Source organism: Pipistrellus hanaki, assembly GCF_964339955.1.
Source record: "Pipistrellus hanaki genome assembly, chromosome: 11".
NCBI lineage: Eukaryota > Metazoa > Chordata > Mammalia > Chiroptera > Vespertilionidae > Pipistrellus > Pipistrellus hanaki.
This window is the reverse complement of record NC_140513.1, coordinates 24,494,925-24,518,353: the sequence shown is the minus strand read 5'-3', so window position 1 is coordinate 24,518,353 and position 23,429 is coordinate 24,494,925. Positions and strand designations below refer to the sequence as shown.

General features: G+C 45.3%; 1 long non-coding RNA gene across 1 annotated transcript in view; it reads left to right on the top strand.

Annotated features, from left to right (window-relative positions):
• The window catches only part of LOC311630065, a 176,359-nt gene that overhangs the window by 136,115 nt on the left and 16,815 nt on the right, over window positions 1-23,429 (top strand). Inside the window, exon 4 of the long non-coding RNA XR_014796306.1 lies at window positions 9,632-9,709. This is a non-coding gene — a long non-coding RNA (uncharacterized lncRNA). The remainder of the gene's footprint in view (window positions 1-9,631; window positions 9,710-23,429) is intronic.

The window sequence follows — 23,429 nt, the reverse complement described above, 5'->3', positions numbered from 1 at the left end:
AATTTTGGTATAGAGGTTGAATTGTGTTCCTTTGTTGCATTTTCAAGATACTCGTATTTCTTATTTAACCCATTAATGTAATGGATCATATTCATATATTTTCATCAAACCATTCTAACCTTTCTTTTCTCTATTCCATAAAGCATTAAGATGTTTTAATGAGGAAAAAAAATCCATATCTTAGCTTTATGTCTGCATTCAAAGACATTCAAAATTAGTTTTTCCCTAACCCTTCCTTCTAACTGTAACTTTATTTGTGACTGTGTAATGAAGTCCAGTTTATAGATTTTTTAAAAGTTTAAATCTTTTTTAAAAAAATTAAACAACCAGACTAGAAAAAGGTACTCTTACATACTTTTCTTATAGCAAATAAGCTAATATTTCAGTACAATATAACTATACAGAATATATACAATACACATATGTTCACAAGCAACTCAATAGGCTCAAAACAGATTCGAAAAAACATGATTTTCACATTGACTGCAATAACTCTAAAAATGATTGTAACATTCAAACTGCACTTGGCTTACTGAATAGCCACATACACACACACACACACACACACACACACACACACACACACGTGTATATAGATATGTAGATACTAGAGGCCTGGTGCATGAACTTGTGCATGGGTGGGGTCCCTTGAGGTGGCCTGCAGAGATAGGGCCCCAGCTTTTGCCCCCAGTGTTACAGCCCGCAGTCTCACTTGGCCTGATGCTGCCGCATCACCTGCTCCACCATCCCACTTGCAGGGTGATCGATCAGGGCTGGGGCCCCACCCCCACTGCTCTGCCAGTTGCCATCAGTGGGATGATGGGGCCTGCCTTGACCCGCTCACCTGCCCCACCATCCCAGCACTGCTGGGGTCATGTTCTTGTTGGGGCCCATTGGGGCCGGCAGCACCTCCCCTGCTGCCCACTGCAGGCATTGTGTCGCCGACACCTGCCATGTTCTGTGCCACCCCCTGTTGGTCATCACATGTCATAGCTAGCAGTGGAATGATTGCCCGAGGGGACAATTTGCATATTAGACTTTTATCATATAGGATAGATATATATAGTGTTTCCAAGAACATTATATATTCCTGTAAAATACTACTGGCCAGATACTACTATACAAAATATTCTAGCCTTCTTGAAAGAAACCTTATTTGGTATATTATTTTAAATGTATTTCTGTATTTTATTTGCTATTGCTTTATTTGGAATTTTTTAAAGTCTATAGGCAAGCATATTCTAGCTGACATCTCTGTTAAGCTTGGTAATCAGGGAAATGCTGGGTTTATAGAAGGAGTTGAAAAGATTTCCATATTTTTCTTTGGTCTGTGACTGCTTAAATAGCATGGGAATTATTTGTTGCCTGAAGATTTAGGAAGGTTTTCTCATAAAGCAGTATGATCTCTTAGCCTTATTTGGCAATGGTTCTTCAATAAATGCGTTCTCCCATAGTTTCTTATTTTCTTTACTCAGTTTCACCAATTTGTATTTTCTAACAAGATTATCAATTTCCCCTAATATTAAAGATATTTAGTATAGAGATATACATAGAGTCCTCCTAAAATCTCATCAGTACCTTTGGTTCTATCACCATTCTCTTTATTTTTTTATTAAAGATTTTTAATTTTGCCCTAACTGGTTTGGCTCAGTGGATAGAGCGTCGGCCTGCTGACCCAAGGGTCCCAGGTTTGATTCCAGTCAAGGGCATGAGCATTGGTTGCGGGCACACCCCCAGTGAGGAGTATGCAGGAGGCAGCTGATCGATGTTTCTCTCTCATTTGATGTTTCTAACTTTCTATCCTCTCTGAAAAAAAATCAATAAAATATATATTTTTAAAAAAATTTAAATCTTGACATTATCACAGATGTCCACCATTCCCCCCTCCCTTTGCTCACTTCAATCCATTCCTGCCTCCCTCCCTTGGCCTTCACCACACTATTACCCATGTCTATGGGGTAGACATAGATATTCTTTAGCTAATTCCTTCACCTTCTTTATCCGGTCACCCATACCCCACTCCTCCTCTCTGGCACCTGTCAGTCTGTTCCATGTATCCATGCTTCTGGTTCCATTTTGTTCATCAGTTTATCTTGTTAATTAGATTCCACATATTAGTGAGATCATATGGTATTTGTCTTTCTCTGATTGGCTTATTTTGCTTAGCATAATACTCTCCAGGCCCATCCATTTTAATGCCATATTTTCTGTTTTCCCCTTTTTATTTTGATGACTATTTTCTGAAGTATGTATAATTTATTGGACTTTTTAAATTGTTTTTTGGTTGTATTCATTACTTTACTAGGTTTTTATTATTGAATGTGTTCATTTTTTAAAAATATGTTTTTATTGATTTCAAAGAAGAAGGGAGAGGGAAAGAGAGATAAAAAACATAAATGACGAGAGCGAATCATTGATTGGCTGCCTCCTGCACGCCCCCAACAGGGGATCAAGCCCACAACCCAGGTATGTGCCCTGACCGGAATCGAACCGTAACCTCCTGTTCATAGGTTGACACTCAACCACTGAGCCACTGCAGCCAGGCGAGAACATTTTTATGCTAACTTTACAGGAAAGGAAACTGAGGCTCAGAGGCAGAAGCTACTATCTAGGGTCAGGCAGCTAGAAATCTGCAGGGCTAAGATTAGAACTCACATCTATCTGTGCTCATCCCCTGACCCCACAGAGCCGTTGAGGCTGGACCCCTGAGCATATCTAGTCACCTATTTTACATCATCCTAATGACAAATGAATGTGTAATGCATTAGACCAGCCATACGGTTGTTCTGATTCCACTGTCAAAATGGGGGAAAAACAAATCCATCATTTCTAGATCCGAGGTGTTTTTATTTTTATTTCCCCTCCTCTCTGACCCCCTGCAGAGCCTGGGGAGGAGGCGGGTTTTGATTCCAACAGCCTGTGTACATCCGTGCCCGCCTGTGTGTGCACAAGGTGAAGGAGAGATTATAACTTTATTCTCGCTTGGGGGCAACTGGTTATGTCTGGAAACATTTGAACATCCCATAAAGCTCATTTCTTTTGCAAATGAGTCAGATGACACAAAACACTTCAAAGTGAAATTCTGTTGGGCTTTCCATCTGGCTGGCCTCTGGGGGAATGCGCCTGAGCACTGCCTTTGTTAACCAGGTCCCCGGAGTTAGAATTTATGCTGAAATACAAATAACTGTGCATTCGTGGGGAACAAAGCCAAGATATGATCTCAACTGCATTTGGAGTGAAATTCCCCATTTCCTTCTAATGCTCTCCACCTTCCAGGCGAAGAGCGAAGAGCATTTTCTTGCTCCAAGCAGCTGTGCGCTCTCGTGCCCTGCTCCTGGGAAGGCAGGCCTGGCCAGTCGTGGCCCCTTCACCCTGCCTCTGATGGCTGCATGCTCTCAGGCAAGGACCCAGTAATGTGGCTTCCCTTCCCTGTGTGTGAACTCCTAGAGCTTCCCATGTCTCCCAAAACAGTCCCCAGGAGTCCCCGAGGAATGGCTCACAGAATGCCATTGCGTCCTCCTTCTAGTTGGAGAGATTGGATCAAGTAAGATCCCGACTCCCAGACCTTCTTGTGGCAAAAGTTGTGGATGTAAAGTGGGTGCTGTCCATCTGATGCACTTTATGCATTTTGGAAGATCCTGTCCTCAGCTTGCTGTTCCCCGTGGCCAGCCATGTCAGGGAACACTCTCTCCCTGGGGAGTCTCTGGTCTAAGCCCTTCTTGACTCTATCCAGGCAAGAGAGGGTGGCCCCTGGGGCTGCCGTGGACCCACCCCTCCTCCTGCTCCATCCCCAGTCATCTTGGTGGGATCCAGGGCATGGGTATGCCCACAGGGGTCCTCTGGAAGCCCCTCTGGAAAATCCTAGGTGGGTGCTGGGCATGGGCTCTGCTAAGCCCTCCTTCTGGAGCCTCCCTGGTCTCTCTCCCCTCTCCCTCCTCTTCCTTGCCATTGGGGAGCGGGCAGTGCCAGCGCCACCTGAGCCTTTCTGCTCAAGAATGGCTCATTTCTTCCTCCCCTTCCTGTTTACCATAGCTACCACGTCACCAAGATCTGCCAAGAAATGGTAATCTTCCCCCAATCACAACCCCCTCCATCCCCTCTTGTTCTCTCCATCCTTTCCTTCCCCTCCTCTTCCCCTCCCCTTCTGCTTCACCAACTTCTCCATGTACACTGTCACCCGGCGTGGCCACTGCCCCTCCTTGGCTGAGAGTGTCCACAGGCACCATCCTGGTTGCATGTGGTTTCTTTGATCTGCTCCACCACTCTGTGAATTCTGGGGGAGTCACAGCCTTCCTCCGGGCTTTGCCTATTGCCCCATCCCTGCAGCAGAATAGTGGGTGCACTCAGGCTTTCCAGGGGACTCTTACCTGGGTTGACCCTGCAGAACCTCAGATGCCTGAGAACAACTTCAAGATGAGGAATCATTCCCCCCTGAGGCCCTCTTCCACGTGGACCCTGGGCTCCCATGGCCAGTTTTCTTCCCCCTGTGGGCATCCTGTGAGAGTCCCTGGCTCCTCTGAGAAGCCTGAGCTTTTGGGGGGCTCCAGTAGCCCCCACTATGAAGCAGCACCATCAGGACTAACCCCTGGAAGCCCCTCTCTATACTCATTTGCTGAGGTTTCTTCCTCCTTTGCAGTGCTGAGCAGGAGTCTGGCCATATTCCACCCCTGGTGGGAGTGAGGGAGAGTCAGGTGGCTGTGGGATGCGGCTCCAGGAGAGGTCTGCAGGCTGTGCCATCAGAGGGAGGCCCTTTGGAGGTGAGCTGGGCAGAGACGCCTTGCGGTCCTGCATTCACTCTCATTTCCTCTTGCATCTTGGCATTCTAGTCTCAGCAGCGATCAGGACAGCACGTGGCATTGCCTAGTTGGGGTTGACTAGTTGACTCTGTTGGTGATATGCAGGGGGGCGGGGGAGGGGGAGATGGAAGGGAGCCTGACCTCACCTACACTTGCTGGACTTTACTCAGCACCCTGCACAAGCACCCTGAGAGTGAGAAGAGCCCTGCTTCTGCCCCCAGAGCCTGGGGGTTTCTCTAGGAGACTCCTCCCTCTGCACCCCACCTCCAGGCAGTCCTTTGTTCCCTAGGACAAATAAAGAGAACACTCAGCTGAGTCCTGCTTCTATTTATATCCCAAGCTTATCCAGATGCTGGTCTGCTGAGAGCTCCCCTTCCCATGGCCTTTGCCTGACTGACCTTCCATTGGTCACAGTCCCACTTGGCATGCTTCCCGCCCAGGACAGGGGAGGTGTAGGTGAGTAGAAACCTATGTAAGAGACCGAGGGGCGTGACTCAGCCCTGGGTTGTGAGTGGGCACCACCCATAACCATTCTCCAAGCTCAGGTCTACAAACCCTGGCTCGTTGGTCTGCTAGTCTGAACATTTACACACTCCTGCAGAAGTGTTCTTGCCCCTTCCAGCTGTACTACATACAACGTAAATCCCGGGTTTCTGGCCACCCCTACCCACTCTTTGCTTCAGAGACACTGTGAAGCCGCTTTACAATTAGGAATGATAAAGACCCGCAGAGACATTTTAACACAGCCCACAAAAGGAGTCATGTGCATTTCTTGGATCACCGGCATGAAAATAAACAACCCCCCCCCCTCCTTCCCCCGTTGCTTAGGTCCAACCATTTCACTTTCCAACAGCTGTTTTGAGACGTGAGGAACATGCTGACAGGTCAAAGATAAAGCTGAATAATTTCCAGGCACGAAGAACACACAAAGGATCCAAAATGCAGACGGGGTACTGGGAGGTCCCCAGCAGCTGGCACATCACCTCGCTCTGTGGCTTTGGGGAAGTTGTGAGAAAGAGGAAGGTGTCTCCCAGGAGCCTGGGCACTGCAACATTCTCCAGCCCCGAAGCGGTTTCTGCTTGTTCACAACCAGCTGCCAGAGGCGGCTCACGGCTCGTGAAGGTGCAAGCGAGCTTAGACTCATTCAGGGCGACACCCTCATTTTGGAAACCGAGGCTCAGAGGAGGGAGAGATGTGGCTTCAACTGTCAGTACAGATGAGGCTTCAGAGCCACCTGTGCTCCTTGCCCAGACTTCCCTCGCCGCTAACGACCTCGTGCCCCTCCTAAAGGAGAAAGCTTTCTCTCCGCTGCTGGGTCCGGGTAATTGAAAGGTAACTCAGTGACCCATGGCCAACACCCAGCACTTCTCTCATCACAGCACCCTGCTCCGGCTTTGGATGAAGGAGGCAAGACACAGGCAGGTGGCCTCATTTGCCCCAATGGCATAATGAGCCTGATGAGCCCTGTGAAGGAAATCAAAGGGCTGTTTCTGACAAACCTTTCCTTCTTCCCTCCCTCCCTCCCGCCCTCCTTTTCTCTCCTCCCTCCCTTCCTCCTCTCTTCTTCCTTCCCTCCCTCCCTCCCTCCCCCTTCCTTTTCCCTCCCTCTCTTTCCTTCTTGATTTCCTTCTTTCTCTCTCTCTTTGAAAAAAAAAAAAGAAGTTAAACAAATTTCAGAAATATTCATGCTCAAGAATTGCCCAAGGCATCTGGACCTTTTAAAAAAGTTATTATACTTTCAATAAACAGGATGTACTTAAAATGTTTAAAAATGAGATTCCATTTTAAGATCGGGGACTCATTAAATAGTCTTTAAGCTCATTTCTGTGTTATGATATTTTTAACCAAGGTAAATTTCTAAGTTTAGTTGTATTATTTCCATATGTTTCTCCATAATTACATACACTTGATGCTTTCGAAAGCCTCAGTAAATCTCCCTGAAGGCACTTGTCCCTTATGCTTTCTGAATGTGGCCCGTTCTCAGCAAACATTTAACAAACTCTGACTGTGTGCCTGACCTTGCACAGGTGTGCAGGTATGGAGGTGAATTAAGGTGAGACCACCACCTCCAAGAGGCTCACATGCTAAAGGCAGGTGGACAGGTGAATAAAGAGAGGAATCAGGCATCCTGGCTCCTGATACAAGGGTGAGGATGTGCCAAAGGAGGCAGGTGACTCCCAGGGAGCAGGCGTCCATGAGGCAGGCAGGAAGGGAGCAGAGATCCATGGGGAGCTTTGGCCTGAATCTTGAAACAAGCAGGAGTCAGGAAAGGACATCTCAGGCTGCAGGAGCGAGAGGATGGAAGGCTTTGTGGGGTGGAAGAATGTCCTGCGTCTGGGGAACGGCATGTGGCTCCTTCACGGGACTGGAGCATGGGACACAGGGACAGGGGAGGGGACAAGAACGAGGAAACCCAGACACTTGACATCACACAAGTGTCACACCCGGACACTTGGTTGCAGAACTCAGATTCTCCAGCCCTTCTGCCCTGTTAGCAAATCCGAAAGCCTTGATCAGCCTGTACCCACTCCCCTGTGATCTGTACCCACAAGGGCCCCCAAGGAGCAGACCATTAGGGGTTTGTCACTAAATCGCTGCTTGACCTGGCAGGTCCAATGCAGCCCCAGGCTCCTAGGCAGTGAGCTCAGCCCTCCCAGGGCTTAGCTCCTCTCTGGGCTTCAGCGACTGTGTCTGGACAGGGTGGGCTGGACTAGCCTCTCTCTGAGTCCTCTCAGCTGAGTCTCCGCTCCAGGACCCAAAAGGCAAAGCAAAAATACAAAAATAAAAACTCTACACACTGTGAGCCGAGCAGGTGGCCAGCTTGCCAGCCAGCTGCCCAACCTGGCATCGGTGGCTTGTCCCGCACGAGTAGTTGGCACTGGCCAGTAGGAGGGTTTGGGAAGAGGCTCCGGCAGACTGGCATGCCTGGCCTCCCAGATGACTTCTCAGCCCATGTGCCAGTGGGAAACCAACAGAGGCGGGTGGCCAGGGTGGGCAGCCTGGGAGGCGGGGCGGTGGCCCTAGAACAGCAGGTTTGGGCAAGTCATGTCTGGGCACAGTTCTGGGGGCTATCGGGCTGCTGGAGCCAAAGGCAAGACGGGCATGAATGTGTTCAGTGCACAAAGAGGGTTGGGGTGGGGGGTACCGGTCAGGCAGGATCTGCAGAGTCCAGGCAGTGTGTTCTGCAGACTGGACACACACAGGACATCTGAGGCCATAGCCAGTCCCCAAGTCAGAAGCCAAGTCCTGCCTTTGGAAGGGAGACCAGCCCACCACATAGGCGAGAAGGGTGTGGGGTCAGAAAGCTCACCCGAGGATGGGAGTGTGTGGAAAAGACAAGTCCTGAATGAGAAGGGCAGGGATCCAGCGATTCTCTGAGTGAACTTGGGTTTGTTTCCCCTCCTCTCTGGGCCTCAGTTTCCTTGGCAACATGATGGGGGTTACTGTTACCTGTTTCACTTGGTTCCCAGAGGAGTCTTGTGAGAAGACAGATCATGAGGGAGGTAACAGATATGAAAGATGTAAATAATCAAGGCTGGGCTGAGCCCTTCCAGCCCTTGACCTCACTGAATCCCCACCTGTGGCCAGTTCACAATCTCTGTGAGACGGGACTTAGTGGTGGCAGTGCTGTTGGTGAGGGATGTGGCAGTGGTGGCCTATCTTGAAGCTTCACTTCCACTTACAAGGAAAAATTGTGAAAATCTTTTCCACTGGGCAATAAAGATTCCTGGAAGTCCTTCTAGTGACTTCTAGATAATTCTTATCTGGTCCTTTTAGATAACCCTTTCTTACAGGTTATCTGCTCCTTTCATTGTTTTACAGCTATCTTGCAGCTTTATAAATGGGAGAAAACTCGTAATGCCTTGATTCCCATCCATGGAAATTCAAATGAATTTTGTCCATTGGAAGGGCAATGATTACTGGCACTGTGGATATTGACTACTTTTGTATTTTTTGTGTTTATTTCCAACATCCCTGAAGGCCCACATGTACAGTTCTGTGGATCCTCCATTAATTAATGAGTTAAAAAGAACTGACATGTTCTTTTTATATCCATGTGAGAATCATCGTATTAGTTTTCTGTTGCTGTGTAACAGTTTGCCACAAATTTATCAGCTCAAAGCAGGACCCATTTATGGGCTCACAGTCCTGTAGGTCAGACGTCTGAGCATACACAGCAAGGCTGGGCTCTCTGCTCAGGGTCAGCCAGGCTGCATTCCTTTCTGGAGGCTCTGGGGGAAGACCTCCCTTTTGAGCGCATTCAGGTTATTGACCAAATTCCACTCTTTGAGGTTGTAAGACTGAGATCCCTGTTTTCTCTCTTGCTGTCAGCTGGGGACCCGTCAGCAGCTGGAGGCCACCTCTGTGGGTTGGCAGTTCACAGCACAGCAGTCTGCTTTCTTCCAGGCCAGCAGGAGCAGGTCTCACCGGTTTCTTCTTCTGTGACCACCCAGGGAAAATGTCTGCCTTTAAAGGGATAACCTGCTGGAGTCAGGACCACCCAGCAAAATCCCTTTTTGCCATATAATGTAAAACAATCCCAAGAGTGGTTCTGTATTTATAGGTTTCATCAGCATTCAAAGAAAAGGGATTATACAAGGGTGAGTGTCATCCTACAATTCTGGTTACCACAAAGGATTTTACCTAACAAAAAATACTTGGACTCAATTTATTGAAACTGAAAGACCACCAAAGAATAGGAACAGGCTGATTGAGATGATGAGGGTGCTAAAACTCTCCTCTACCCCTTGGTACTGCCACTGACCCAAGTCCCGACCCACTTAAAGGTCAGCTTGATGGTAAAGTTGACTTTGGTTATCTGTCTCCCTATTCAGGTGGGGAACTCCTCCCGAGCCAGAACCTCATCCTACTCCGATCTCATCACCTAATCTGGAGCCCTTACAGCAAGCCCGGTGAGTAGTTTGATTCTCTCTTCTGTTTATTTTAATACAAAATACCCACTAACACACACAAAATCTCTTGGGTCTGGGGGTAGGATACTGTGGAGGAAGAAACTCAGAGAGGCTCCGGCAATGAACATGATATTGGTCAAATGGACACTAGGGAACCTCAGGGCCATCTGAGACCAGAAGATGGGATGGAGGTGGTTCTGATTTCCATTAGTTGTGAGGGTTCAGCTTCAGGGCGGGCAGAGAATGAGATGGAATCACTGAGTCCTCCAGTTGGTCTACCTCCAGGCCCTCTGCCTCATCCTCCTCTATGGAGAGAAACATCATAAACCCAGAGCCTTACCAGCTTCTCTCCCACCCCAACCCCAGACAGCTCATTCCTCTTTGTCTCTGTGCTTTAGCACATACTGTTCCCTTTGCCTGGCATTTGCATTGGGCCTAACCTCCATAAAGAAACTTCTTTTCAATCTCTATCACTCAATTCAAATATTAGGTCTTCTGATAACCATGTTCATGGAATGTTTCTCACCTTCCCATGGGCTATTTCCATATTGTTTGTTTAAAATGTATATTGAGAATGGACTTATTTGGAAGGCTTACCTTGCTAACCTCCTGCTCCCTACAAAGGAAAATGTCACAAGAATGTGTAAAAATAAAAATATAAGGAAAAACCTAAAAAAATAAAAAAATAAAAAATAAAAAAATAAATAAATAAAAAAATCAGGTCTTCTGGGAAAACTTCCTTTAGAGGCATCAGAACAGTGGAAAGAAAATGGGCTTTGACCCATTTTCTTAGACCATTGCTTCTGTCCCTTCCATGCTATAATATAAACTCTTGGAGCCTTTGTTTCCTCATCTATAAAATGAACACAATGCAATATTTGATGATAAAGCCCATCTCAGTGACTGAGTGCACGAGAATCATCCATACTAATAAAATAGTAATATGCTAATTGGACCAGGAGATCTTCCAGAAACCTTCTGGACATCCTTCTGGACAAAGCCATGGTGGTGGGGCTAAGGCAGATGTGGTTAGAGGCAATCAGGCTGGCAGGGGAGGGCAGATGAGAGCAATTAGGCAGGCAGGCAGAGGCAGTTAGGGGTGATCAGGCAGGCAGGCAGAGGGGTTAGGGGCAATCAGGCAGGCAGGCAGGTGAGTGGTTAGGGGCCAGTGGTCCCAGATTGCAAGAAGGATATCTGACTGGGGATCAGGCCTAAACCAGCAGTCAAACATCCCCCAAGGGGTCCCCGATTGGAGAGGGTGCAGGCTGGGCTGAGGGACTCCTCCCCACCCCAGCATGAATTTCATGCACCAGGCCACTAGTAATAATTATAATTGTGTCCTTGCCACATTCATCCCAGACAGCATGCTCAGTGCTTTATATGCATTCTTCATTTAATCTCCCCAACAATTCAATAAGGAAAGTTCTGTTATCCCACTTTGCATATTAGGAAACTGAGGTTGAGAGAGATTGCACCCAGTCTTATCTGTCCCAAACTTGTGCTCTTGATCATTATGACTCACTGCCTCTTAGAAGCCCCTCAAGAAATCATTTCCTTTCCCTTCCCTCTTCCCCACCAGGCTCACCTCTGGACTATCAAAGATGCTTACTCCTCCCTCTGTGTCCTCATAGCCCTTGTACACCCAGGGCCTCTGTAATACCAGGGAAGACATAGGATTCATTTCTCCCCAGGTGTTTTTATCTTTCCCATGGGGTCTGGCAGAGTGCAGGATAGAGTACCTGTTACTCAAGTGAATTAATAAACCATCTTGAGTCTTTTCAGGAAGTGACCAGGTTATGATTTATATAATAAAATGCTTATAAACCTTAGATAAAGAGGGAAGACTGCCCCTTCCAGTCTATCCCCTTCCCTCTTATCTCGGCTGAGCGATAGGCCCCACAGGAGCCCAGCAGCAGAGAGATAAACACATCAAGGCCCGCTCCAGCTTCACACCAGACCCTGGAATTTAATTTGCCTCATACAGACACCGGTGTTGTTACCCTTGGGGGCTCCCAGAGCACTTCACAGAACAGCTGGTAACAGCTATGATGGTTTGCCTTCACACCTCCGATTGAGTCGCCAGGGAATCACACGAGGCAGGGCCCTGGCGACCATTCCACAGGAAGACTCCAGACTCCCTGACCTCTGCGGGTCTAACAGCAGCCGCCCAGATCACCCAGTGACCCTTTTGTTTTTCAAGTAGCCAACCCGAGGGCCGAGGGATTTCCTCAAAGTCCCACGGCTTTCCCAGGTTTTGTGAAGCAACAGTGAGGACGTACACAGCTGGAACATTTCAGAGCGTGGGTGTGCAGCCCTGGCAGAGACCGTCTGCCCTTTCTCCCTCCCCGAGTGCCCTCCAGTGCGGCGCCGCCAGCGAGGGACAGGCCCGGGGTAGCTATTGTGGTTAAAGAGGGTCATCAGGCGCGCGGTTCGCAGGTTATCATGTGAACGCCCCACTTTGTTATTTTAATATGAAATTCTGACTTTTCGTATTAAGCCGTGACTATTTTTATATTAAACAATGACGCTTCCATATTAAACTCTGATTCTGAAAGCAGATAATTCGGTGACAAGACAGCTTTTTGATATGAAACAAATATGGAACCTGTTTCTCGTGATCTTTTTAATAATTTTCTATTACCAGCTGACTTTGACCCTGAGTATTCCACTTATTGATTGAAATCACGCTTCCTGACTGACTCGCCGTGCATTTTGGTTTTGCGGGCCAATTTACCTTAGAGCTTTCCCCTCATCCTCGGTGTTAGAATTAAATTTTCTGTGCTTGCCTGTTTTATAGCACGCTGAACTCTGTCGATTCAATAAAATTTTAAAGCCTGTTTATTTATTGAGCACTTATCATAGCCAAGGCTGGGGAGGTGAGTGATTTCTGGCTAGGGATCTACAGCTTTGCAGAAGAGGCAGCCTCTGCCCTGAGGAAGTCGTGATTAACTAGAGAGTAAAATCATTAACAGATCGTTAAAAACCACGTGGTGAAAAAAATAAGGCCAGAAATCACGAGAGAAAAGGCTGAACTGCATAAATATTTAAAATTTCTGAGGCAAAAGGCATCATAAATAAAACTAAAGTATAAATGACAAATTGAGAAAAAAATATTTTCAACATTTATTACACACTAAAAGGTTAATAGTGAGAGTGGATAAAGAACTTTCTACGACTCAATAAAAAGGGAAAACAACCCAATAGTGAATGTGCAGGAGACTAGAACTAGACATTCATTTTAAAAGAAATAGAGAAACTTGGTGCTCAAACCAACAAATATAGATTAAAACAACAAAAATATTTTTTCACCTATCAGATTGGCAAAATATTTCTAGATTGATCATGCTTATGCTAGGGAGTTGGTAGGGAAATATATACCCACTGGGAAGGCGGTAAATTGAGAAAACACTTTAAAGGCAGTCTGGCAACATCAATCAAAGATTAAAATGTGAATATCCATTGACCCAGACATTCTACTTCTAGACATTTATTCAGCAGATTTTCTCACTCAAATGCACAAAGATGCTCATCCAAAGTGGTCCACTGCAGCTGCTTCTTCCAGTGGGAAATTCAAAACATTTTATATGTCCATTAGGTTTGTTAAATGAATTAAAGTATAGTCAGAAAATGAAATACTATGCATATATTAAAATATAATTCATGTGAAAATACATCAAAATATATTAAGTGACAAAAGCAAGAAACTGGAAAATCTATATAACATATTCACAGTTGTGCAAACATCTAAAACATAAATTTGCATATACTTATAGCTTGTATGCACTTAAAAGGTCTGAAAGGATGTACACGATTGCAGGGATTGCTTTTGGGGAACTGGGATCATGAGTGATGTTTAAAATTTACTGCACACCTTTCTTTTTGTTTGGATTATTTATAATTAGAAAAACTACAGAAATGTAAAAGAATGTACTCTAGCTCTTCTTGCTGATTTCTGTCCTTCAAGCCTCTTCCCAAACACCTTTTGACTTGCAGTGTTGATTTGCCATGCAAAGACCTGTGGGCACTGGGCTAAGGTCCACTAGAAGACTCCTAATTTTCCATACGAGTGACCAGATGCTTATGACAGCCCCACAAAGACAGGGCCACAGGAAGAAGAGTGTATTTGTGGAGGAAGTGAGGATAAGGAAGCGTAGCTTTAGGCATGTTGGTGTGAGGTACCTCGCGTCCATGATGGAAATGGCCAGCATACAGTCTAGAGAAGAGCTCTGGGAAGTCCTGGTGAGTAGGTGACAGTAGGTGGATGATGCTGAGAGGTTTTAGAGCGAAAGGAGAAGATGCCCCTGGATGGCACACTTTAGAACCATGCTGGCCATCTTTCTGTCCCTTCAATTCACCAAACTTACCCCTGTCTTAGAGTTTTTGTATAATTTGAGACTTTATATATTTCTTATTAGTTGTTCCTTTTATCATGTAATGACCATCTTTATCCTTAATAATCCTTTGGGCGCTAATGCCTATCTGTCCAAATAACTATACCACTTTTGTTTTGGTCAATATTTGCCAAGAATATATAGCATAGAGCTTTTGATAAGCATTATAATCTGAGAATTTCTATTCTTTCATCAAAAACGTTGGTCTATTTACATAGTTGTTATTATACATTTTCTTGGATTTAGTTGTTTATCTTCTAGTGCTTTATATTTACAACTAGAGGCCTGTTGCAGGAAGATTCCTGCAAGAATAGGGCTTCCTGCAGCCTTTTCTGCCACCCTTCGTGCTTCCCTCCCTTCTGATAGTCCTACATGCTTCCCTGCTGCCCAGCTTGCTTCTCCACAGCTTCACTCCCTCTGCAGCACTTGACTTTCTTCTACCCTGTCTTCAGACTTTGCTCTGCACCTGGATATGCAAATCAACCAACCAAGCTTGGTTGGGTCAATTTGCATACTCGCTCCTGATTGGCTGGTGGATATACCAGAGGTATGGTCAATTTGCATGTTTCTCTTTATTTAGATAGGTGTTTTTTTTAATCTTCTGTTAGTATAATTGAATCTTTTTTTATTGTATGCTTCCCCTCCATTCATTAAGAGATGATACAATATGTAAAACTTTAGACAATAAAAAAAAAGAAAAATGAAAAAGAGAGATGATACATCCTGTCTGATTTTTAGTATGCATGTTGGATAGTATCAAGTTAATTGCTATCTGCACTTTCTTCCCCCAAAATTCAGGACCTTAGCACACTTTGAATTTTATCATACTTCCCCTATCTTATTATTGGTCAGTATTTTAGTTCACACCTAATTTTTATATCTTTCAGATTATTAGTATTTTATACATCCAATATATATTTATATTTAACCATGTTTACTATTTCTTTCCTCCACATAGCTCCTTACATTCTACTTTTTCTTTCTGAGCTTGAATCTCTTTTTCCTAAAGTACATCCTAGTATATTTCTTTCAGAGAGTGTCTGTTAGTGGCAAATTCTCTAAACATTTGTCTGAAATGATTTTATTTCAACCACTCATAGAGTTTAATTACTTTTAGTTAAAAAAATTTTTTTGAGTGGAAAAGTGAATTACAGAGTTCTAGGGTGATAATTACTTTCATTGTCTTGTGAATTTGCTTATTGCTGCTGAGAAGTCTGCTGTCCTCTACTTGTCATTTTCTAGGGGTCTCTGAAGATCTTTTCTTTGTCTTTGGTCTTCTATAGTTACACTTTGATATATTTAGGATTTCAAAGAAACTTGTTTGGTACTGGTTGTGCTTACTGAATTTGACAATTCTTACTTTACATTAGTTTTGGAATATTCTAGTTATTACTTTGATATTTCATGTCTTTGATCACTTATCAAATATTCTTAGCCATTCTCCTAACAGTGCCTCTCCCAATTCCTCTCAGTTCTAACCTTACGACGGGCCTATTAAATGTATGTTGGAGCTACTTATTCTACTATTATCTTCTCAACTTCTATTTCACAGTTTCAGTGTCTTTGATTGACAGAGTAGCATTCAAGGTAGTAGCCTCAGGTTTATCTACCATTTCACTAATTCTCCTCATAATCTCTAATAGTCCATCCACTGAGTTTTAAGTTTGCAATAATTATATTTTAATGTCTAAAAGTTCCACTTGATTCTTGGCTATCTATATTGTTTTGTTTTATTTGTCTTCAGTATTTTAATATTTTTTATTATTATAAAATATTGTATGACCTTATTCAAATTTTCAATCTTCTGAAGCACTTGCTAGTCTAATTCTGCTTTTTGTTGTGTTGCCTGCTTCTCATTCATTGAAGATTATCATTTTTAAAAAAATTGCATTATAAGCTTATTTGTGTATTTTCTCTGTGAGAATTAAGAGCAGAGGCCCAGACAAACAGGTGAGTGGGATTTTTCTTGTCCACCTTCATTAAGGCTTTGACCCTTTTAGGTGGGAAGGGAGGACTTACAGTTCTAATTCTCCACCTAATCTGGGATCTAGCCCTAATTTCTGTCTTCAAGTGGAACAATAGGGTCACCTGAGCCCATGGTTGAACTTCTCCCTCCTTCCCTTATCTTCCAAATCCCCATTACATGGACCAAAGGAATATACTATGGGGAACAGTCAGTATGAAGGATGACCATCAACAGAGCTGGCACTTGCCCGAAGTTTGAGACATTTATGTGAGATAGAGTGTAACAGGGAAGGCTAACTGGAGTGGGCACCACTCTATGAAACAAAATCTCATCTAAAGTATAAGGGTCTCACTTACCTCCTCAAACTTAAAGTGACAAGTTCTCAAGGAGAGAGAAGGCTACATCAAAGGAGAAGAGTTAAAATCTCAATCCTGCTAGTTCCTCTGGCGGTCCACTGGTGCCAGGACTTTGGTGGGCCAAGGCACTCGAAGCCCACATTTGGCCCAGCAAACGAAGGGGTGTGCTCTGTACCTACCCTCTAATGAGGGCAGGTGTGCAAGTTAGGATGCCTATATTTCAGGCCCCACAACAAATCAGATTTGTTGCTATATTGCTCCTTTTGACTGTTCCTCTCAAATCCTATGGAAACTCTATCCTGGAAAGCTAAATAGACAGCAAATTCAATTCCCCCCCCCCCCCCTTTCGCTTATCTGGAACTTAAAGATTTAACTTGAGTCATACAATCTGTGATCAAACCCATCTCTGCTCCCAAATTCTGAACAAAATTTACTTCCCATCTGTTAGGATGAACAAATAGAGAAAAATAATCAGATATGAACAGAGATTCAATAGTTGAGAGAGAGAGAGAAAGAAAGAGAGAGAGGGAGAGAGGGAAAGAGGGAGAGAGGGAGACTATATTGGAGGAATTATGAGGATTAGAAGGAAACTTTGATAAAATTCTAATTCACATTTTCAGGAATATTCAGGAATACAGTATACTCATAAAAAATTGGTCTGAAATAATATAAGTAAAAAGAATTGGTCTGAAATGATACAAGCTTGTTTTCAAATGAAAAGCCAAATTGCTGAATAAAAAGTATGAGAGTCAGTGAAAGTCAGATTGGACACTGTAGAAAATCGAATGAGCAAATTGGATGTAATATGTGCTTGATGCATTCTAATAGAACCCAGAGAATATTAATAAAGCCTGATTAAGGTATAGTGAAAAGATAAGAATTGTGGAAGAAAGAAACAGGGTCTATTATACTTCTACAAATAATAGAAATTCTCAAAGGAGAATGTGACGGATTATTAAAAATGGCTTCCAATCAGTCATGCCTCTCTGTGTCTTCCCCCCTCCATAATGTGACCTTGACACTCCTATCAGGAAATGGAGTCTGTTCCCCAACCCCTTGAGTCAGGGCTGGCCTTGTGATTCACTTTGACCAACTGAATGTAGTGGAAGTGGCATTCTGTGACTTCCTAGCCAAGGCCTTGTAACTTTCACTTTAACCCTTGAAACCTGAGACCAGCAAGTTGTGAAGAAGCCCATCTAGCCTACTGGAGGATGAGAGACCACATGGAAGACAATCAAGGCACCCAGCCAACAGGCAGCACCAACAGCCAGGCATGTCAGGAAGGCCATCTTGGACCTTCCAGCCCCAGCCGAGCTGTTAGATGATTGCAGCCACACAGATGAGTGATTAAAAACATTTTTTAAAAAAATACTTAGGTTAAGCCATTAAAAGTGCTGCAGAAGAAGCCTTCGGATTGCCAGTCCACAGAATTGTAAGCAATAATAAATCATGAGGATTTTGAGCCCCCATTAAGTTTTAGGGGTGGTCTATTATACAACAGGAGCAGAAGAAGAGTCGTGAAAGAAAAGATCATGTGCAGGAGTGTTCAGAGTCCCCTTCTCCCCCAACTGAAGCCTATTTGGTGTGCACCAGTCCATCACCAGCACGAGGAGCCCAGTTCCTGGTCCTTAAATCACATCATGCCCAGAGATACTATTACTGTGGGGCACCCCTGGCTGTGACCAGTGGCATGAGGGCAGCACTGACTTGGTGGCTTGGTTTTGGTAAGTCATCTTGGAAATACAGGGGACACCTGATTCCTTCTGATTCTCATATAGTCAGAGTGTCATCTTTGGAGTACAGAACCGGTGTGTACTCCGACCCATTCAATGGCTATACAACACTGAGGTGTTAGGGTCAAGCTGTGCTAAGTGGGGATCGGTGCCCTCGTGAGTGAATGGGCTGAGTCCTCTATTCAGGCCACCCATAACTTGCCACTTTCTGTGCTTATGGGAACCAATAACTGGGGGCTGAAACCAGAATCAGGAGGGGGCTCAAGGGATGCCAAATCCTAACGACCCTCCTGCACTCAGACACACAGGCCTAGTGCCCACCCATCCAGGTGATGGATTATAATGTTTCTGTGGTGGGAGGGGGACTTTTGCACAAAAAATTTCCCTGTCTTGAAGAGAAGTCAACCTTCTGAGAGTGTCGAAGGTGATGCTGTGCCATCTCTTTCTTAGATTAGAGGGGGGGAGGGGGAGTTTAATTTTAACAGTGATATCTGCTATACTAGATGGAAACTGGGTCCCTGATACCAGCCTTGAACCACCCCCTCTTTATATTTTAATATGAGAGAAAAATACAGGGTGGGGCAAAAGTAGATTTACAGTTGTGAGTATGCAAAACAGAGTTTATTCATGTAATATGGTTGTACTGTTTTCCAAATGAACAACTGTAACCCTTCTTTTGCCCCACCCTGTATATGCTATTGCAGGATCTTTGTTATTTGCAGCCAAATCTAATCCGAAGTGATACACAACTCAGATTGGGGGGAGACCATCAATCTACAGGAAAGGGTGCTGCGGAGAAGATGTCCAGGAAGCACAGCAATAGCTGTTAGAGGAACCCAGGCTCTCCCTTCCTGCCTTGGCCATCAGGAACCTCAGCAGCCTGGGGGTGTCCACACTCCCTGCTCTCTTCGCCTCATTCTGAGACATCCTCCTTCTTCAGTCTTTCCGTTAAGGAAACCTAATTAATTTTCTTGACTTCAGCTTTATCTCAACCTTATTTTACGCCAGAAATCTCCTTTCTCCCTGCAGGGTACGCATTAACGTCCCACAGGGAAAGAGGTATGGGGAAATGCTGGGTTAGATAAACAATGGCTAAAGCAGTAGCCCTGACCTTGGGAACTGCTGGGGTGAACATGTGCTTTAGCAGCTTCGTGCCTGGGTATACAGTCACCCACCACCCATGTGCAGGAGTACATCCTTGGTGCTGGTTGTGCCTGGACATGATGTCCTAGCAGGATTAAGGTGGGACCATGACCTCCCTCATTTTAGACCCAATATTCCAATGTGTCTACAGAGACGATCCATTTTCTTCGCGTTTTTCGTGGAAAGGTTGGAGACAGCTCTGAATCTGTTTTGGGTGGGGTCAGCGATCCTTTACCAGTAAACCCCAAAGAAGAGAAAGGCTTCCTGTTGGAGCTTCCCATGGGTCCAAACCTGCCTTCAGCCCACAGATCAAAGACAGGATGAGAATGGAAACAAGAGACATCCATGTAATCTCGGGAAGAGAAGCTCTCCATAGTTCCTGTGGATTGTAACCTCCTCCAAGTCCCCGAGAAATGTGAGCCCTGCTTTTGAATCACATGACCGAGCAGGCTTGTTGCTGACTATGACTGATTGGCACAAGCAGATTCCTGTGGGACTGCCGAAGTTTGGGGGACCTGTCCTGCAGAGTGTGTGGGAGGAAGGCTCCAGTTTTGTTTTTCTTGGATCGCTGGCTGACATATCCCCTACAGACTGATAGGCGGGGGGGCTGCCAACGAGACGGGCTGAGGACAGAGAGAAGGAAAGAGATCTCTGAGGCCCATCTGTGGGGAGAATCCTCTTCCTTCTGTCACAAAGACAGGCAGCAGCAGGCACCTCCTGCTGTTCCTTCAAATCCATCCTCTTTTTCCTGCTGCCTCCTCCCCCCCAATATCCAGATCATCTGAGGTCCATCTCAGACACAGAACAGAATGGCCCTACAAGAAATAGAGTTGTACCCTAGAACTGCCTTTTATTGTCCATGTGGCCTTGGGAGAATCCCTTTGACTCCCTGGACCACAGAGAACATGGCTATGCAATGAGTGAGAGAACCTCGTGAGTACACATTAGGTAACATATATCATATGTATACATTGGTGTCTTCCCTTCCTTGCTCCCAGCTTTTTCTGATTCTTCCCATGTAAACTTTTCTACCTCCAAGTCTTTTTCTTAAATAAGACTTGACTTACAAGAAAGTGGGGTTTTCTCACCCTTTCTCATGTGGGTGTAAGATTTTGTACCTGAAACTGAACAAACATTAAAAAAAAAAAAAAAAGTCACAATGGAAACAGTTTAGAATACATTTTAATTGGATCGAGAAGTTGATCCTTAGTGGATAATCTTCATGAAATATGTCCTCAAAGGATTTTGAGGTCTTTTTGTTTGTTTTATTTGTGTTTTCCTGTGAACATGTTTCCATCTTAATTCTGTGAAAGATTATCCTGGACCAAGTGCAATTTATTCTACTTTCACTGTGAGGATTTTCAGAGCAAAGAGGTATCAAATCCTAGACTGTGCTGACTTTATATCTATTATATTGCAAAGGGAGATGGGGAGTGAGGAAGAAAAAAAAGAGGGGGGAAGGAGGTAATAGGGAGAGAGGAAGAGAGAAAGAAAGAGAGAGATGAGTGCCACAGATAATGAGTGGGGAGGGTTGAGAAGAGAGCAGGAGCTGGTTTTCAGATCTGTCCTACACCTCTCCGTTTTGTTCAGAGAAGTCAGAGCTAGCCCTGGTTGAAAACTGAAGATGGGCCCTCATTAACTACAATCAGTGTAACTGTAGGCTCCGAGGCTTCCTCATGCTGGTTGGCAGAGCAGCGGCTATGCTGCTGGAGGGAGCTCAAAGCTCTGCTTTCTCCCCCTTTTCTCAGTAATAAAACCCAAAAATGGACATGGACAGGCTTCAGCTTTCCTGTGCACATGACACTGGCTGTCCTCCCAGCACAGTCATGTTCCTTAAATACCAATGGGCCCCGGGACCCCTGGAGTCAACCTTTCGAGGCTCTCCTGCTGCCTTAGAGAGTACAATCTACCCCTCGAGGACTGTTCCCTCAGCATTCCACTGAGGGGAATGGGTGCCTTCTCAGCCCACTCCTCATCAGGAAGCCCCCCTCCCACAGGTTAAGTGCAGTCAAATCCCTGACCCAGCCATACCGAGGACAGGGGACCACATCTGCTCATTCACTGACCCCAATATAGGTTGGGAGTCCAGGCCCACCAAGGACCCCCGACAGACCCAGGTCATTTAATGTGCAATACGCATTGGCATAGTAAAGGTTCTGAGAAGTCCTGCAGTGGAATAATGTGTTTAACTTATTTAACTCCATGCTTAAGTAATTCCTGAACTTTTCTCATGGAATGCCCATTATCTCATTGAGTCGAGTTCCCCAAAATGCTTGGAAACTATGCCATGGGGATAGTCACAGCCATCTCCAGCCCCCTTGGAGGATTCAGCTTTGGGTCCATAAAACCTAGCACGGGACCTGGAAAAGAGTATTTGTGGAGTGAATAGTGCGTAAATTAATGAAACCATGCCATTTTCAGCCCAGGCTGACCTCGGAATATAGTTGTGTGCCAAACACTTATTTTTTTCTAGGGCAGTTAAGCTGTGGCCAATGCATCACTTGGTTAAGACCAAATACATATATTTTTAAACATCTATACCAGCTATAAACTGGCAGGTGTTGAACCAGATCTGTGGAACATATGTGTTATATTTGTTCAGCACAGGGGTTTCTTTTTTAATGCCCTTTTTAGGTAGGGTCTGAACACTGCAGGACAGCCCAGCTCTCTGCCTCTTCCTACCTCACCCCAGCCTCTTCCCCATCCACATCACGTGCCTAGCTCTGGAAGCCTTTGAGTGTGCCATCCCAGGTTTAAAATCTCCCTGGGAAATTGCTTTTTCAATCTGACTGTGAACACCAGGAACTTATTTTGAAATGGATTTTCCCAGATGAAAAATCGTGACGATCTTTAAACCTTAGATCATTTGCAGTGAAATATCTACACAGCCCAATGTGGCACAGACCTCGATACCCTTAAGGTGACTTCTGGAGCCAAACCGATGATGAGGTGGGAACTTTGGGATCTGCTGCTCTATAGTTTCCAAGCTCTCTGATATCCATCATCTTAGTAGACCCCAACGACCAGCCTATGACACGAACAAGATAGGAATCACTGCTTGCAGGTCACACGTGAGGAAAGGGAGACTCAGAGAGGTTATGTGATGTCCCAAGGCCACACAGCTTGGCATGAAATGGGAACTTCGAATGCCAAGTCAAGCTGCCTGCAGGCAAGGATGTGGTTTTAAGAGGCCTTCTGACATCATTCCGCTTTAGGACTGGGGTCTGGACTGGGGAACGGCAGCGCTGGCATTTCAGGAAGTTACTTTCCTGAGGAGCCGAGCTCTGCCTTCAAAGCAGGAGCTGACAGCCTCCCGGGGCCCCTCTTAATTCTGGGACTCCCCATAGTGGCTCTGTGTGAAGTGAGAAGCCTCAAAGGAGCCCAGCCCCCACCCTGGTTTTCAGCTTTGGTAGCTGTCTCACAGAAGCAAAGGTGCCCCTCCGACTGGAGCGGAGGCACCCCTCGCTGAGTTTTCTGTGCAGCAACCAATGTGGAGTGAGAGACAGGTGCAGACTGCGGCTTCGGGGAGGGAGGATGGGGGAGCACAGACCATATGGAGCACGAGTGACAGAATTTGGCAGTACAGGCTCTGCAGATGGGCCTGCTTATGTCCAGACACAATCCGAGGCCAAAGACTGAATCATCTCTCTAGCAATTTTCTTGTTTCCAAACACATCTTTTGAAGAATGTGTGGACACTCTGCACAAATATTCAAACCCTTACTAGGAAAGGATTTCACAGACAACTGAAAAGAAAAATTGCTTTTGTGGTGGGGTGATGGTGCAAAGTGTCCACCTGCATGAGGTGGAGGTCCCAGGATAGTGAGAAGGCAGCCTGATGGTTTGGGTAGCATTTAGGGAGTTCACATCAAGTGTTTTGTGCGTGTTTTCTTGTGTGATCTTCACAACAACATTTTAATGGGGTGAGTACTATCAACCCCATTTTACCAGGAGGAAAGACTGAGACTTTAGAGGGTAGGTGATTTGTCAAGGTCAACCAGCTGCTGAGGGAAGAGTTCTGAATGAGAAAGGGCATTCACACATGTGCAAGGATCTCCCCCTTCAGAGCCAAGATTCTTATATCAGTCTCCTAGGTAGTCCTATGCCCCAGCTCTTGTGTGGCCTTCCAGTA